Source organism: Leopardus geoffroyi, chromosome B2, assembly GCF_018350155.1.
Source record: "Leopardus geoffroyi isolate Oge1 chromosome B2, O.geoffroyi_Oge1_pat1.0, whole genome shotgun sequence".
In the NCBI taxonomy this organism is placed as follows: domain Eukaryota; kingdom Metazoa; phylum Chordata; class Mammalia; order Carnivora; family Felidae; genus Leopardus; species Leopardus geoffroyi.
In genome coordinates, this window is record NC_059332.1 from 96482495 (window position 1) to 96499966 (window position 17472).

A 17472-nucleotide genomic window follows, 5' to 3' on the forward strand; every position below is an offset into this window, starting at 1 on the left:
AGCCCAAGAAGTGGTGATTCCGGAAGGGAAGTCTGAAATATCTCCTCTAAACTTCACAGTCTCACAATTGCCCCGATTACCCTGTGGAAACAGGATGAACTTGTCAGGTAGGTTTTACCCATTTGTTGGCTTCTCACTGTTGCCAAATATAGGTCCCAGGAATTGTGTTTGATCACTCTCTCTCTGACCGTTTGAGCCTCTTTCTCTCAGGCACAGTGGAACAGAATAACCCCTTTTAGTCTGTCAGGCGGCACCTGTAATATCAGCTGTAAGGGATCCCGTCTGATTGGGCCATGGATCGGGCAAGACCTAGAAGGTTATCTAAAAGGTGAACTGTCCCCACCCACAAAATTCAAAATTACATTAAATTAAAAGTAAATTATAAAGCAAATGTTGGAACGTTAAAAATACTGCATTTCTTATGATGATTACTTCATCACTTTTTTATTTGTATATCAAATCATTTATCCTTTCCAAAATCTCTTTCTCCCTCTCTCTCTCTGCCTCAGCTGGGCTGACTTTAATGATCCCAGATAAGAAGGCCCAGCTATGCCCTGGGTCCCGTTGGACAACTACCCAAAACCCAAGAATGGGACAGCCCAGTCCTGGGATCATCAAAGAGTGCTGAAGGAGACCACATAGGGACAGACATCATTAATTCTTTGCCTTTTTTTCCCCCCGTGGTCTGCCCTTCCTTTTCTACCATAAACTAGATAAATGTATTATAGTGACATGATATTTAGCATGGTGGTGGCTGAAAAGGGAAGGGTGTCTCAAACCCCGGTAGATTTTTCTTTGCCTGTTACCGAATCCTTCTTTCAGGTAGCTGACAAATCTGTAGAAACAAAACGCTTGTATCTATTAACAATAAATACTCCTGAATTGTCACATTTCTGGCTCCTTTGCCATTTAAAATTTGAAATTTTTTTTTTTAATTTTTTTTTTCAACGTTTATTTTTGGGACAGAGAGAGACAGAGCATGAACGGGGGAGGGGCAGAGAGAGAGGGAGACACAGAATCGGAAACAGGCTCCAGGCTCTGAGCCATCAGCCCAGAGCCTGACGCGGGGCTCGAACTCACGGACCGCGAGATCGTGACCTGGCTGAAGTCGGACGCTTAACCGACTGCGCCACCCAGGCGCCCTAAAATTTGAAATTTTTAAAAGATATGTTTTTCGACATCTCCAGGATTGGGAAACCCGAACTTTCCACTGGATCTTAAAAACTGTAATTTGTTTTTTGGGGCAAGACTTAACCCTTAAATTGCTTTTCACGTTAATTTGACTCTGCCTCCCCCCACCCCCTCCTTCTCTTACCCTGTTCACAGTTGTCCCCTCGTGGACTGACAGTTTCCTGTCACTGGAGCCGTGAGCCACCTGGCGCTCCAGTCCTCTCAGCCAGCCCAGATAGAAAGGAAGAGATGGCCCTCTCGTATCTGAGAGTCTGAACATCCACTGCAGTCGATATTAGCACAGGAACGTGTGACCCAAGAAAAAGTGGCTATTCCTTTCCTTGGAGGTCCTCTCAGAAATAATCCTCTGTCTGGACAAACAGGTTGGTTCAAGTACTGCCCTGCCTAAATTCTGAGCAAAACAGGTCAGGAGACTTCTAGTCTGAGGGATCTGTTACTGGTGCTGAAAGAGACTCAGCTGATCCAAGTCAGAAGGCAAGAGAACCCTCACATCAAACCCCAGGTTAAGCCTAGGTCTCTCCTGTCAAGGAAAAACCCTTAAGCTTGTTCCCAGAGTTACAAAACACAGGACTTGAACAATGTGGGGGTAGGGGCACCAAACCCCACACAGTCAAAAATCCACATAGAACTCTTGACTCCCCCCCTTAAACTTAACCACTAATAGCCTTCTGTTGACGGGAAGCCTTACTGGTCACATGAACTGCGCATTTTGTTAGAAATGTTGTGAGGGCGCCTCAGTGTTTCAGTCAGTTAAGTATCTGACGCTTGATTTCGGCTCAGGTCACGATCTTGTGAGTTCAAGCCCTGCCTCGGGCTTTACACTCCGCTGAGCCTACTTGGGATTCTCTCTCTCTGCCCCTCCCCCATTCCATTCACCCTCTCTCTCAGAATAAACTTTAAACAAATGTTATGGAAAGAAAATTTATTAAGAAATTCTTTTTTTTTTTAATTTTTTTTTTTAACGTTTCTTTATTTTTGAGACAGAGAGAGACAGAGCATGAACAGGGGAGGGGCAGAGAGAGAGGGAGACACAGAATCGGAAACAGGCTCCAGGCTCTGAGCCATCAGCCCAGAGCCCGACGCGGGGCTCGAACTCACGGACCGCGAGATCGTGACCCGGGCTGAAGTCGGACGCTTAACCGACTGAGCCACCCAGGCGCCCCAAGAAATTCATTTTTAAAAAAAGGAAGTACGGGGGCGCCTGGGTGGCTCAGTCGGTTAAGTGTCCAACTTGGGTTCAGGTCATGATCTCGCGGTTCGTGGGTTCCAGTACCGTGTCGGGCTCTGTGCTGACAGCCCGCTTCGCATTCTGTGTCTCCCTCTCTCTCTCTCTGCTCCTCCCCTGCTCACACTGTGTGTGTGTGTGTGTGTGTGTGTGTGTGTGTGTGTGTGTGTGTCTGTGTGTCTCAAAAAATAAACATTAAAAAACTAAAAATAAACATTAAAAAACTAAAAATAAACTTTAAGAAAGTATGTTTACAGTACTGTATTTATCGAAAAATAAATAAATCCGTGCATCCGAGTGGACCCATGCAGTTCAAACCCAGGTTGTTCAAGGGCCCACCGTATATTTATGACTACCACCAGCACTGTTGAAGAAAAAGGCACTTCTACACAAAGCTGAGGAGCAAAATAATCAGACTCAGCATAAGATGAAAGACCTCATTCTCATTTTTATCAATTTGCTCACTAAAATTCCGATTGTTGTGACAAAGTAATTATGTAGAGGAGGAGCTATTTCAGCTGACATTCTAATAAAACAGCAGCAGGGGGCTAATCTACCAACGTTATTGGGTAAAGAATTACAAGTTGAAGCCAAATTGTAAATAAATGTCCCACTGCTCTTACAGAGTTTGAATATACTAAAATGAATGCCTAGAGCCTAGCAGTGCAATTAATTTTGATATAATGCCCAACGTAGAGTGTGGGCTTATTAGCTAAGCCCTAAACAGCAAAGACAGGTGGCTCAAGAGCTTAGAGCCCGAGGCACCAGACCACTGTGCCCAAAACGTATTTCTTAGCTAACTCCCCTCAGATCTTCTGCAATGGAAATGAATGAGGCAAAAGTGTCCACCACACCTGTACTTAAGCATAAAAGGGTTCTTTTTCATGCTGAGAAATTTGTTGCTAAACGGATGCAAATCCCACCTACATGCCTCCAACGCTAGGTAGCCAGTGGAGCAAAGGTGAGAATTTGAGCGTTGGTTTCTAGAACAGAGATAATGTTTCAAAACAACCACCAGTCCCACCACATCATCAAAATGTAATTTTATGGGAAGCCTTCCGTAATGTATACAAATGTCAAATCACTGTGTTGTACACCTGAAACGAATATAATACTGTATGTCACCTATACCTCAAGTTTTTAAAAATGTAATGTTGTATAAAATGTAATTTGTATAAAATGTCGACTCTCAATATATATTTGTGTTTTCACAAGGATTCAGTAACTGTTCACGTATAGTTTTTTTCTAATGTGTATTTATTTTTGAGAGAGAGAGAGAGAGACAGAGTGCGAGCAGGGGAGGGGCAGAGAGAGAGGGAGACACAGAATCGGAAGCAGGCTCCAGGCTCTGAGCTGTCAGCAGAGTCGACAAGGGGCTCGAACAGTGAGATGGTGACCTAAGCGGAAGTCGGATGCTCGACCGACTGAGCCACCAAGGTGTCCCTGCTCAGGTATAGTTGTAAAAGTAATTTCAGTGGGCTTTTTTGCTGTCCCCTTGTACTGCATCAAAGCAACAGAAAACCTGTATTTAATTTTAAAAAGCATTCTAAAATGTCCAAGTTCTTAAGGCCCAGAGGAGAACAAGGCAAAGCTGAGCCCTTCACAAACAGTAACAGAAATGATCTCATTAAGTACCACTGTCCAAACATGTCTGCTCTTCAAACAGATCATGTAGCGAAAGATCCAATGGAGTGCTGGTTTCTACTTTATCTCCACCTACAGGTTTTCGCTTAAGCTGAACCTGAAGCTTATGTTCTTTACAGGGTTCACTTGTTCTAGAAGGGAAGAAAAACATTCCAAAGGAATGATTTTAAAAACTAAAAAGTATGGTTTAAATAATGCTATCACTATTGGTCGAAGCCTGCAATACAAAATCAGCAACACAAAAAGACCCTTTAAACGTTCACACTGATTTTCCCCCTAATTTTGGTTTGCCCTGCTGCACCCCCTCCCCCATCTTTTAGGGCAACACAAGCCATGTCTGTTCACAGCAGTTGTTTTAGAGAAAAACAAACCCCTAGGCCAATTAACCCAATAGGAGCTAGTTAGTAATTTGTGTGATTCATTCAACTGCACAAATATTTTTGTGCATCTACTAGGTACTTGGGATACATCAGTGAAGAAAGCAATCATCAAGAATCTCTGGCCCCGGGGTGCCTGGGTGGCTCAGTCCTAGGCGTCCCACTCTTGATTTCGGCTCAAGTCAAGATCTCCCGGGTTTGTGGGTTCCAGCCCATGTCAGGCTCTATGCTGGCAATGAGGAGCCTGCTTTCAATTCTCTCTCTCTCTCTCTCTCTCTCTCTCCCCCTCTCTTCCTGCCCCTCCCCCACATGCATGTGCACTCTCTCTCTTTCAAATAAGTAAACTTTAAAAAATAAATTGGAGGGGCGCCTGGGTGGCGCAGTCGGTTAAGCGTCCGACTTCAGCCAGGTCACGATCTCGCGGTCCGTGAGTTCGAGCCCCGCGTCGGGCTCTGGGCTGATGGCTCAGAGCCTGGAGCCTGTTTCCGATTCTGTGTCTCCCTCTCTCTCTGCCCCTCCCCCGTTCATGCTCTGTCTCTCTCTGTCCCAAAAATAAATAAACGTTGAAAAAAAAATTTTTTTTTAATAAATAAATAAATAAATAAATAAATAAATTGGAGTTCTACTCAGGGAGTTCCTCATTTTTCTGTTGGTGTGTCCCACCTATCCAAACTTCTGTTTTTCTCTTAAGCCTGTGTTATACGGCCTCAGCTGAGAACTAAGGAGGATAGAAGGGAAATTATTTTTCTATCCCTACATAAGGACCCCGATTTCTCCCTTTAAAAAAATTTTTTTTTAAGTTTTATTTATCTATTTTGAGAGAGAGAGAGAGAGAGAGAGAGCATGAGCAGGGGAGGGGCAGAGAGAGGGAGAGAGAGGATCCCAAGCAGGCTCCTCACTGTCAGTGCAGAGCCCAGTGCAGGGCTCGAACTCACGAACAGTGAGACATGACCTAAGCCGAAAGCAAGGGTGGTAGGTTTAACTGACTGAGCCACCTGGGTGCCCCAAAAAGATTTTATTTTTAAGTTATCTACGTACCAGTGTTGGGCTCCAATTCACAACCCCAAGATCAAGAGTCACACATTCCACCTACTGGGCCACCAGGCGGCACCCCCACCCCCATTTCCCCCTTCTTAAAGACTTCTTGCTGAGATAGTTTTGTCTTAGAAAGATGACACATCTCTCAGCAGAACTCTGATCCCCAAAGTGCATGTCCCATGTCTTTGAACACCAGAAGACGAGACATGGTTTAATTTTTCAACCCTGCATAAATCACCCTACAAATCCCCATTTATGGCTGCCTTGTGTCCTTAGCATTTAACTTGGAAATGCTTTCCAGTGATAGCTCTTCCTTCTTATTTGCAGAAAAGATCTTCATTTTGGAACTTCTTGCCCTCAGATGAACACCGTAAACTTTACCTTTCCGTTGGCTACAAAACCTTCAACTCTTAAAGATGGCATTTGCTTTTGGTTTGGGCATAAAACTTTCTCCTCCGGCTACACTTTCATCACAATTATGAACTTTACCAACTAAGACGTTTCCTCTTACCAATCCCCAGTCTCTCATCCATCCATCATCTACTGCCCTTCTCACTCTCACTCCCCAAGCCCCTTTTCTGTGCCCTCTGAAAAGAGCAATAATTTCCCTGTTATTCAGAGATGGGGGGTGGGGATCCATCTGTGGCTCATGTATACCTTTTTTTTTTTTTTTTAACGTTTCTTTATTTTTGAGACAGAGAGAGACAGAGCATGAACGGGGGAGGGGCAGAGAGAGAAGGAGACACAGAATCAGAAGCAGGCTCCAGGCTCTGAGCTGTCAGCCCAGAGCCCGACATGGGGCTCAAACTCACAGACCGCGAGATCGTGACCTGAGCTGAAGTCGGACGCTTAACCGACTGAGCCACCCAGGCACCCCTGATGTATACCTTTAATTTCTAACTTCTTTTCCTGACTTAGTCATTTCAAGCATCATCACCAGAGAAAAGCTAGAGATAGTATTTTATAAAACACATTCACCTAAATGTAATAGAGACAATGCCATTATTTCATTTAAAAAGTTTTATTTTATTTTTCTCTTTTCTCCAATTTTTCATTAAAAAATGTATTTTGTTTTATTTTTCTCTTACTGAGCACGACATTTTCCAGCTTACCTTGCAATTTTACTGGGACTCTATGACTCCGTACTGGCCAGTGGGGGAATGGGTGGAAATGACATAAGCCACTCCCAGGTCTGAACATTAAAAAATATCACGCAGTTCTACACCCTCTCTTTCCTGTCTTCAACAATTTTGGAGGCTGCCTGTTGAGGCTGCATCACAAAACAATGGAAATACGGATCCCATGGTCTCTGGAAAGATAACTCCCAATGACCCACGTTTGAATCTAGTTCGGTTGTGCCAACCCACTGAAGCCATGGAATTTCAGGGGTTGTTTCTATAACACAGTCTAGGATATTCCACTACCATATTCGACCTTAGTTAACTCTTGTTCTACTTCCCTATCTCCCAAAGCAACATTTCACAGATGGAGAAACCAGGGCTCGCTGAAGCCTGTGGCCTGGCTAAACTAGCACAACTAGGAAGTGAGGCAGGCATCCCTCTGTCCTCTCCATACCAGAACTACTGCCCTATTCCTGGGGCCCTCCGTATACACTTTCTGCTCTTTGTCAGGTAGGGAAGGGAGAAACCTTTTTCCCTCCACCCTCCTAGGATCCCTGGCTGGGGTCCTGTAAGTTAGGTTGACAAAAGATGAGGTTAGCAAGAGGAAAAGAAAACAGGAGTTTATTAACATGTGCATTGTGCATATGCATGGGAGCACTCAGAGAGGAGTAACTCAGAGAGGTAGTTAGAACTTGGGCCTATATACATCTTAGCAGAAGAACAAAGAATTTTTAGAGAAGTGACAAGACAAAGGAACAGGATTTTAAGTTGCTAGGACAGCAGATTGTGGAAAGGCAAATATTAAGAAACTAATGGAAGATAAAGACTAGTTACTAAAATTTGTTATGTAGATGCCTCTGGTGCCATCTCTGGGCTAATAAGGGTCTAGAGTTGTCTCCAGTGATTAACTTCTGTCCTCGATAGAGAGGGGAACAGGGGGCACCTCTACAAATTTATGTCCTGCTTTTAGGTAAATATGGGGAGGGCAGAGAGCTTTTGTTGTACTGTATCTGCCTTTTCTCAATTGCCTTCAGCTCAAAATAATTCTTATTCCAAAGTAGTACATTTTGGGATGGCATATTCTGCTACCCTTCAGTAGTGGTCTACAATTTTTATTGGACCATTCATCCTCAATTATCCTACACTTACCCTCTTCAGAAAGGTCATTTGTAAATAATTGCCGTTACTCTGTTTAATGTTCAAAAAGTGATAGAATGGGCACACCGCATCTGTGGCCTCCTGGGGAATAATGGCAGACCTCTCTCATGTTTGGTTTATACAACCAGAGTATTTGCAAGTTTCATGCTTCCAGCCAGTAAGGCAGAACAAACAAAAAGCCATATATTACAACCAGTACTATAAGGAAGAACCAAAATAAAAGTCACTAGGTGATGTCAAAAGGGCCTGAAGGAAATCGTCACAATTCAGTCTTCTCTTATACCATGGTGTATGGAACCTCTACACCATTTTGTCATTTTGCAGCATGCTGCCATTTATAAATAATGACACCTCCCAAAAGACATGGGGAACATAGTTTTCCGTGTGTGTGTGTGTGTGTGTGTGTACATGCCCAAACTTTAGCAATGACTTTGTAAACATTCTTGTATCTAGTTTTCTCTCCCTCTGTATCAATAGCACCACCATCTACCCACTTATCAAAGCCAGAAATCTGAGTGTAACGCCTGAGTCATCTGTTTCCTTCACCCGACAGCAAGTCCAATAATTCTTCTTCCAAAATAATCCTCATCTCTGACCTCTCCTATCCATCTTCAATGTCATCTCATCTCTTACCTGAATTAATGAGTAGCTTCTGAACTGGTGTCCCAGCTTCCAGTTGAAATTTCTATTACCCCAATCTCCTCAGCAAAGTGATCTAAAAACATAAATCAGATCATTTCATCCTTCCACTTAAAATTTATAATAGTTTCTTATTGCTTAAAATACGATCCAAACTCTACTATGGTCTCCAAGATTCTACATGACCTCGGTCTGCCCATCTCTCTGGCTTCATCGTATAGACTTGTTCCTACTCCAGTGACAGTCCTTCCAGCAGCTCTGTCTCACCTTTGCCTTGGGATTTGCTCTTGCCTCTACCTGGAATGCTTCACCCTGGCTGCCCTCATGGCTAGCTTCTTCTAATCCCTCAGGTTTACTTTTAGTTGTCACTTCTCCAAGGAGGACTACTCTGACCACCTTCATGAAGAAGGTCCTTCCCTCATTATTCTCTAGCATGGTATTCAGTCTCCTCAGAAAACTTATCACAGTCTGCAGTAATTTTGTCCATCGTGTGTTTACTTGCCTGCCTTCCCCACCAGAACGCTGTGTTTAGAGAGGTAAAATGATAATAGCTAATACTTTCTTTGTGCCACAGTCTACCTTAATTGCTTTATATATGCAAGCATAGCCTGCCAAATATCTCCCGAAACAACACCTTTTGTTTTTTGATACCCAAACATCACAGAATGTATGTATCTCTCAATACAGAGTTCGTTTTAAGCTGATGGAAAATTTTTATATTTATGTCTCCGAAAGTCCAATATAGTTTGGCCAAACAATGTGGGGGGAAAGTTGTCCAGTTTCTTTCCAAATTCAAGGGGTAAAACAGCAGCAACAATCATAGACGTTTCGAAAAGCACAGTGAGTATCCACAGAGGGGGTGTAGTCTTGGATGTTGCTGATGCTCAGAATGACCTCAGAGTGTCACGCTCAGAGTGAGTCATGCTCTGTCACTGGCAATTGTCCTGAATGCATTTACCAGTGCTTTCCATATTGAGCCATTGTTTTTGCTGACAGCTGTACAATGAGTACCAGAAAAGTTCAGAAAGTTTTAAAGAGAATGGTAGATAAGAAATTACAAGGATAAAAATAATAACTACAATGGAAAAGATGTTGCTGTACATAAAACAACTGTTTTAAATTTTTTGGTGATCAATATTTTAAACATTTTGCATAAATGTGTTACATAGATGTGTTAAGGAAAAAAACCTGTTTTTCTATCCTCTTAGATTCTGTCTCAGAGACCTGCAAATTAAACTGACAAAAGACAAATTAGCAAGAGAAAAGACAGATTTTTATTCCTGTATATTTATTTTTCACTGAAAAATGAGACTCAAGTAGACAGAACTTAGAGTTTATATATCATCTTACTAGGGGAGGGGGAGGAGCAGAGCAACACTTCCAGGAGAGCAAATGACTTCTTAGAAAGAGGGCATAAAGGGCACTTATGCAAATGAATTTTTTGAAAAATAAATGTGCCTTTAGAAAAATAGATGGAAGATATGATAGTTTGTGACAATGTCTATCTGGGTATCATGCAACTTCTGACTTTTCAACTCTAAGAAGAGAAGATTAGAGTTGCTGCTGGAGGGTGGGGGGTGCATTTATAACAGTCAAACTCTTTTTTAAGGCTCAGCTTTTAGGCAGATAAGACTGCTTAGGAACTCAGATGACTTTGTTCAAAATAATTCCTATGCCAAAGTGACATTTTGGGGGGAGGTATATCCTGATCGCTTCCAGTGTTTTAGTAGACTTTGGTTGTGCGTTAGGAAATTGGTTGGGATTCTGGGTTGAAATGTAATATATTATACATATTTTTTCCTTTTAAAATAATGTGAGCTCTTCCTTTCCAACCCCAGCCCAGCAGAATGGCTCCTGCGAAGAAGGGGGGCGAGAAGAAGGGCTGTTCTGTCATCAATGAGGTAGTGACCGGCAAATACACCATCAACATTCACAAGCGCATTCATGGAGTGGGTTTCAAGAAGCGTGCCCCTCGGGCACTCAAAGTGATCCAGAAATTTGCTGTAAAGGAGATGGGAACTCCAGATGTGTGCATTGACACTAGGCTCAACAAAGCTGTCTATGCCAAAGGAATAAGGAATGTTCCACACCATATCCAAGTGCGGTTCTCCAGAAAAACATAAGGAGGATGAAGATTCACCAAACAAGCTCTATATGTTGGTTACCTATGTAGCTGTCACCACTTTCAAAAATCTACAGACTGTTAACATGGATGAGAACTAATTGCTGATTGTCAAATGAAGGTATAAAACTGCATAAATAAATAAATAAATACATACATAAGAAATAGAACCCAGTTAGCATCTTCACACAGAAAATCTAATTTTCAGATGCAGATTATTAATATATACTGAGATACCATTATTAATTCACTTCAAGCAAATGTCTGTCTTATGTGATAGGTATTTTTACTCACCTTCCCTCTTTTTGTGAGGTATGTAAAGGTTAAGTAACAAGCCCAAGATTCTTTTTTTTTTTTTTAATTTTTTTTTTCAACGTTTATTTATTTTTGGGACAGAGAGAGACAGAGCATGAACGGGGGAGGGGCAGAGAGAGAGGGAGACACAGAATCGGAAACAGGCTCCAGGCTCTGAGCCATCAGCCCAGAGCCTGATGCGGGGCTCGAACTCACGGACGGCGAGATCGTGACCTGGCTGAAGTCGGACGCTTACCCGACTGCGCCACCCAGGCGCCCCAACAAGCCCAAGATTCTAATGGAAGTAAGTAGCAGAGCTGGACCTGAACCCAGATATCCTGAATATAAAACCTGTCTTCTTAACCACTTCAGGGGCTAAAGGGCCTCTCCCAAGGAAAGATCCACATCTATCTAGTGCACTGTATGTATCCCAATGCCTGACAAGGCTCAGCCCGTAGTAGCTGATCAATTACTTATCCCAAATGAATTAATTAATGGGTTGAAGAAAACCAGAATAAATTACCCCCAAATATGCCTTTTTGACATAAAAATTATTTTCAGGTAAAAGCAATTAATAAGTAGCAAATGCAGGGGTGCCTGGGTGGCTTAGTCAGTTAAGTGTCCGACTTCGGCTCAGGTCATCATCTCCTGGTTCCTGAGTTTGAGCCCTGTGTCAGGCTCTGTGCTGACAGCTTGATCCTGCTTAGGATCTGTGTCTCCCTCTCTCTCTGCCCCTCCCCTTCTCACACTCTGTCTCTCTTGAAAATAAATAAACGTTTAAAAATTTAAAAAAAAAAGAAGCAAATGAAGGAAAAGGTCTCTCTGCCCTCCCCCTACCCTGCCTAAAGGCAGGATATAAATTATTCTTCTTTGGAGACAGACTTTTATCAGATGACATCAGAAGAATCCATAAGCAAACCTTCTTTCATTAGCTTCCTGCCTTATATTTATCTTCCCACAGTTTGTCACCCTTGGAGACCTAAAACTACTTCCTTTCATCCTACCATTTCTCCACAAATGTATTGCTCTTTCTTGAAGATGCTACAAGAGCCAGAGTTCTAAGCCACCTCCTCGAGTTACTCTGAGTTTCTCCCATGTATATATGAGATATACATGGTAATGAGCTTTTGTTTTTCTCCTGTTAATCTGCTTTTTGTTACAAGGGTCCCAGACAAGAATTTAAAAGGCTAGAGTGGCAAGGATCTTCTTTCCTCCCTTACAGATGAAGGAATATATTTTAAAAAACACTGTAACTACATTTTGCCAAAATAACTGGCCTATCATCTTCAAAGATGCCAAGACCCTAAAAGAGTTCCTGAGGAATTCTTCTAGGTTGAAGAAAACCAAAGAGATATGACAACTAAATGCAAGGTGACCCTGGATTGGATCATTTTTCTCTACAGGATACTGAACAGTTGACAAAACATGAATAGGGACTCTGGACTAGGTGACTAATGATAGGACTGACAGCACACGTGAATGATATGAAGATTACTTCAAAGTGGAAACATCTGCAACAGCAAATGCAAAGAATTCCTATGTGAACTTCCCATATCTGACTACAATAGAGCTTTGTGAGAGTCAGCTACCTCCTCCAGGGAGTTCTCCAATCAGGGAAGCCTGACCTGGGGGACCAGGACATTCCAAAAAATTGTGTAAACAAGCTTCATCCCAACCTTCCGTCCTTTGAAGCCCTAAACACCTCTACCTTATTAAGGTTGATGTATAAACCCCTTCCTTTAGCTGTCCAGGTTGTCTCTTCATCTGAAAGCTTCCACATGCACAAACAAACTTTTCTCCTGTTAATCTAACGTCAGTTAATTCACAGCCCCCCATTCAAATATAAAATGGTAGAAGAAAATTTTCCTCCCACCAAAATGTATCACTGAATTTCCTGATTTTGACAGTTGTATTATGGTTACAGAGGAGTATCTTTGTTTGTCAGGAGAAAAATTGTCTTCTATGAATATTTTTGACACCTACAGAGGTCTTTTTTCTTTTTTTAAGATGTGAGGTAAATAAAGTTTGCACCAGGGGGAATGGGCAAGTTATATGTAATGGAAGGATGGGTGCTGTTGGCCACATATATCAAAGGTATAGCCATGCCTGTCAACAGAGGCCAGAGTTGTGGAGCCCAGGAGAACTTCCTCCAGGCTCAGACCCCCCCAAGGTCAGGTGCTTGAGGAACCTGTGGCAAAACCAATTGAGAAAGGAGCAAAGGGTAGAGCTTTTATTTATTTATTTATATTAAGTTTTTTATTTTAATTCCAGTATTGATTCCAGTGTTATATTAGCTTCAGGTGTACAATATGGTGATTCAACAATCCCACACATTACTCCATGCTCATCGTGAGAAGTGTGCTCTTTAATCCCCCTCACCTATTTCACCCACCCCCACACCTACCTCCCCTCTGGCAACCATTGGTACAAAGGTAGAGCTTTGAGTCGGTTTTACTCTTGTGCACGTTTTGACTTCCTCACACCCACCACAGGCTGTCACCATCACCTTGTACATCAACTCTAAAGCCCACCTGGGTTCCCCAGAGTGAGACTGAGGGTAACACAGGGCTGAGAGTGGGCTCAGAATATGCCACCCCAAAATACGCCAGTTTGACATATTGACTATTTTGAGCTGAAGGCACTTGAAAAACAACAGGTGTAAGAAAGGCACTACGACTTCCCCTTTTCCTCCTGAAAACAGGAGATAAAACTCCCATATGTAACAGACCCTCCCCTGCACCTGGAGGAAAAGAACATTCTCATCACCAGAGACAGGGAGTCAAGGCCAAGTTGATTTTTTACAAACAAATTTAACCAAAGTAACCCCAATCCTCCTTTAGTCTCCTCATACATTTTAGTTGCTTTTTCATAATTACTACTCTTTGGTCAATCTAGTATATAAACACTGAGGCCTTACTGCTTTTTTGAGTCTTCATTTTTCTGTGAAAGCTCCTATGTACATATAAAAATAAAATTTGTTTCTTTTCTTTTTAACCTGTCTTATGTCAACTTAATTCTCAAGTCCAGCTGGAGTTCCTAAGAGGGTAAGGGAAAAGTTTTGCCTCCTATGTGGCCCTAATAAAGTCCACTCAGGGAGGGGAGGCAGGGTTCTGAAGATTACTGCCATCAAAACAGAATTTTCCTTTACTTTTTCAGCAGATTTGCTGTCACACATGCACTTGGGTTATTCGCAACATCAAGTCAACATCAACATACACCAACAAAGGAAGGCATAGAACTGACCATGTTTATAACAGAGCCTGTTTTCCATGACAAACGACTTAATTTGGAGGACAGTGTAGAGTCTTGGCTCTCCAATTTCCCACTAACACTGAGGTAAATGCTGCCAGTCTCAGGGATTTATTTCGATTCACTTTCATATATTAATTTGATGCACAGAAATCATTAACTCCTCCACCATACCTTTGTTCTCCTGATGTTTCCCTTTACTGCCTGGAAATCTTGCTGTCACAGATTTGCGAGGGTGGCTCTTGGTTTTGATACACTTTAAGGGCCCAGTGGGGCTTCTAGGTTCTTCTTCACCTCTGTGTATCAGCCATAACTGCCTAAGTTTATGTTCTGCTTGTTGAGTAACACTCTAGGCTTTATTTTCACCGTGTGGAGGATTTTATCACCCTGAATCGACCCAGTTACTGTGCCGATTTAATTATACTGTCTAATTTTCTTACTTGGGTAAATCTCTCAAAATCTTAGAAGGCATTTTAGAGAGTAATCAGACTGGTTCCCAAGATTTTACTCTTTACACTCAAGAATTTTATTTAAAATGAGCATGATTGTAAAAAACAAAAACAAAAACAACCACCAAACATGGAAAAATTATTGGGAGAAAATGCATCCAAATATGTTTTGGGGGGTGGGGGGTGCCTGGGTGGCTCAGCTAGTTGAGCGTCTGACTCTTGGTTTGACATCCAGCCCCAAGGGGGCTCTGCACTGAACATGGAGACTGCTTGAGATTCTCTCTCTCTCCCTCTGCTCCTCTCCCCAACTCACACTCTCTCACTCTCAAATGAAAAAAATATGCATATGTTTTTTTTCTTTTTAATTGTCTATATGAATTTATATATTATTCATAGTGGGAAATGTAATTACTTTGTCAAATGAAATGAACAGAGAACATTATCTTTCTTTTCAAAAAAAAATTTACACATAAGGGGAACCTGGGTGGCTAAGTCGATTAAGTGTCCAACATCAGCTCAGGTCATGAACTCGCAGTTTGTGGGTTTGAGCCCCACCTCGAGCTCTATGCTGACAGCTCAGAGCCTGGAGCCTGCTTCAGATTCGTTGTCTCCCTCTCTCTCTCTCTCTGTAGAGTCTTGGCTCTCCAATTTCCCGCTAACACTGAGGTAAATGCTGCCAGTCTCAGGGATTTATTTCAATTCACTTTCATATATTAATTTGATGCACAGAAATCATTTAACTCATACTGTGTGTCTCTCAAAAATAAATAAACATTAAAAAAATTTTTAAATCTTCCACATATCTTTAGATCAGGGTGAAAATAGGTAGCCCTGGTTTAACAGAATAAGAAATATTTCTCTGATGAAAATCTGTTTTCCTATCAACTCTCACTATAAGATTAATGATGTGGTCCCACCAAAAAAAAAAAAAAATCCCTTCACTAAACTGAGTTTTAAAAAAGTTGAATAAGGGAGCTCCTGGCTGGCTCAGTCGGTTGGGCATGCAACTCTTAATCTTGCAGTCGTGAGTTTGAGCCCCATCTTGGACACAGAGATTACTTTCTAAAAACATTTTTTTAAGTTAAATAAGAAAGAAAACTTTCAGTAGTGATTATTTGGCACTTTTAAAACTTGTGGATGGACTCAAAACAATGAATAATGTAGTTTCTGTTAATAAAAGACTCCTCTGTCTCTCCACCTATTCATCCAATTCCTGAGCCCCCTGAGGTCTTAGGCGAGCAACAGTGAATAAGATAAACCTATCCTTGCTGCTCTGAAGTTAGCAAGCTACAGAGAATGGCAGCAATGAAACAGGCCATCAGGAGTGATTGCACTGGGGGCATGATGGACCCTGAGATCAGAGAGAGGGGCAGCTGGGAGTAGTAGATGACCTCTTTGGACAATGTCTTGATGAGCTTACTTAGAATTTCCTAACCTTGGGTTATATATATTTTAAGTTTTTATTTTCATTCCAGTTAGTTAGCATACAGTGTAATATTAATTTCAGATGTACAATATAGTGATTCAGCACTCCCATACAACATCTGGTGCTTATCAAAGTGCCCTCCTTAATCCCCATCACCTATTTCCCCCATCACCCCTACCCATCTCCCCTCTGGTAACCATTAGTTTGTTCTCTAAGGGTCTATTTCTTGGCTTTTCTCTCTCTCTTATTTTTTCCCTTTGCTCATTTTGTTTGTTTGTTTCTTAAATTCCAATATGGGTGAAATCATATGGTATCTGTCTTTCTCTGACTGAACATTTCACTTAGCACTGTACTCTGTAGCTCCATCCATGTCATTGCAAATGTCAAGATTTCATTCTTTTTGTGGCTGAATAATATTCCAATATTCCAATGTATGTACATGTATATATATGTATATATATATCTTCTTTATCCATTCATCAGTCAATGGATGCTTGGGCTGCTTTCATAATTTGACCATTGTAAATAATGCTGCTGTATCCCTTTGAATTAGTGTTTTTGGATGCTTTGGGTAAATACCCAGTAGGGCGATGGCTGGATTGTAGGGTAGTTCTATTTTTAACTTTTTGAGGAACCTCCACACTGTTCTACCACCAATAGAACATTGGCTGCACCAGAGGTTATATTTTTTTAGATGCAAATTTTTGGGTAAGTCTTATTGGCCAATCCTTTGGCTAGGGGAACACAGCCCCCAGCCGTGGATGGAGCCCTCCCATTACAACCTTTACTACTGAATATTGACATGATCTGCCCCCTACCACCTCCACCCCAGGAACTGAGACAATATGTCCAATTCACTTAGTTGTCTTGATGTCTAGCTCAGGGCCTGGCCCATGTAATACATTTAATAAATGTTGAGTGAACTGCTTGCTGATAGTAATGACACTGCATATCCTTGCCTTATATGAGGGTACATGGGACTCGCCCTGTGATTCTAAGGAATGATGAATTAATGAGAATTATTACTCATTACTGCCAGAGAGTAGAAGCTGGAAAGCTTAAAGCTATTATTTTTAAGTGCAAATGTGTAAAATAGTTCACATTATGTAGCCTCATGAGTGCTTCTCCTGATCTTATCCAGACGTGGCTACAGAAAATTGTGGCCTGAGATGGCCCCAACACAGAGACAGCCTCACCAGGCCAAGGGCTGCGATGCATCCACACATGCACATATATCTCTCAATCTGCCAGTGAGGATCCCAACACTCCTGACCCAATTTTCCTTCTCCCCAGCTGTACCCCAGCCTCTGAGGACAAGCCACCCCTGCCACATTTCTTCCTGGACAATGTGTGATAGGAGAGCCAGAGGAGGTAAGGAGTTTGTAGGAGAGGAAAAACCTTTCCTCTACCCTCCTAGCTTCTCCAGCTGGAGCCTTGTGAATTAGACTGACAAAAGACAAGAAGATTATAAAGGATTAACAGGAGGAAAATAAATGAAGAAACCAGAAGTTTATTAATATGTGGTTCATACACATACAT

At 41.9% G+C, this 17472-nt stretch overlaps 1 pseudogene; it reads left to right on the top strand.

Moving 5' to 3' along the window:
* Window positions 1-1436: 1436 nt before the first annotated feature.
* LOC123609789 lies at window positions 1437-10649 on the top strand (annotated as a pseudogene).
* Window positions 10650-17472: the final 6823 nt, after the last annotated feature.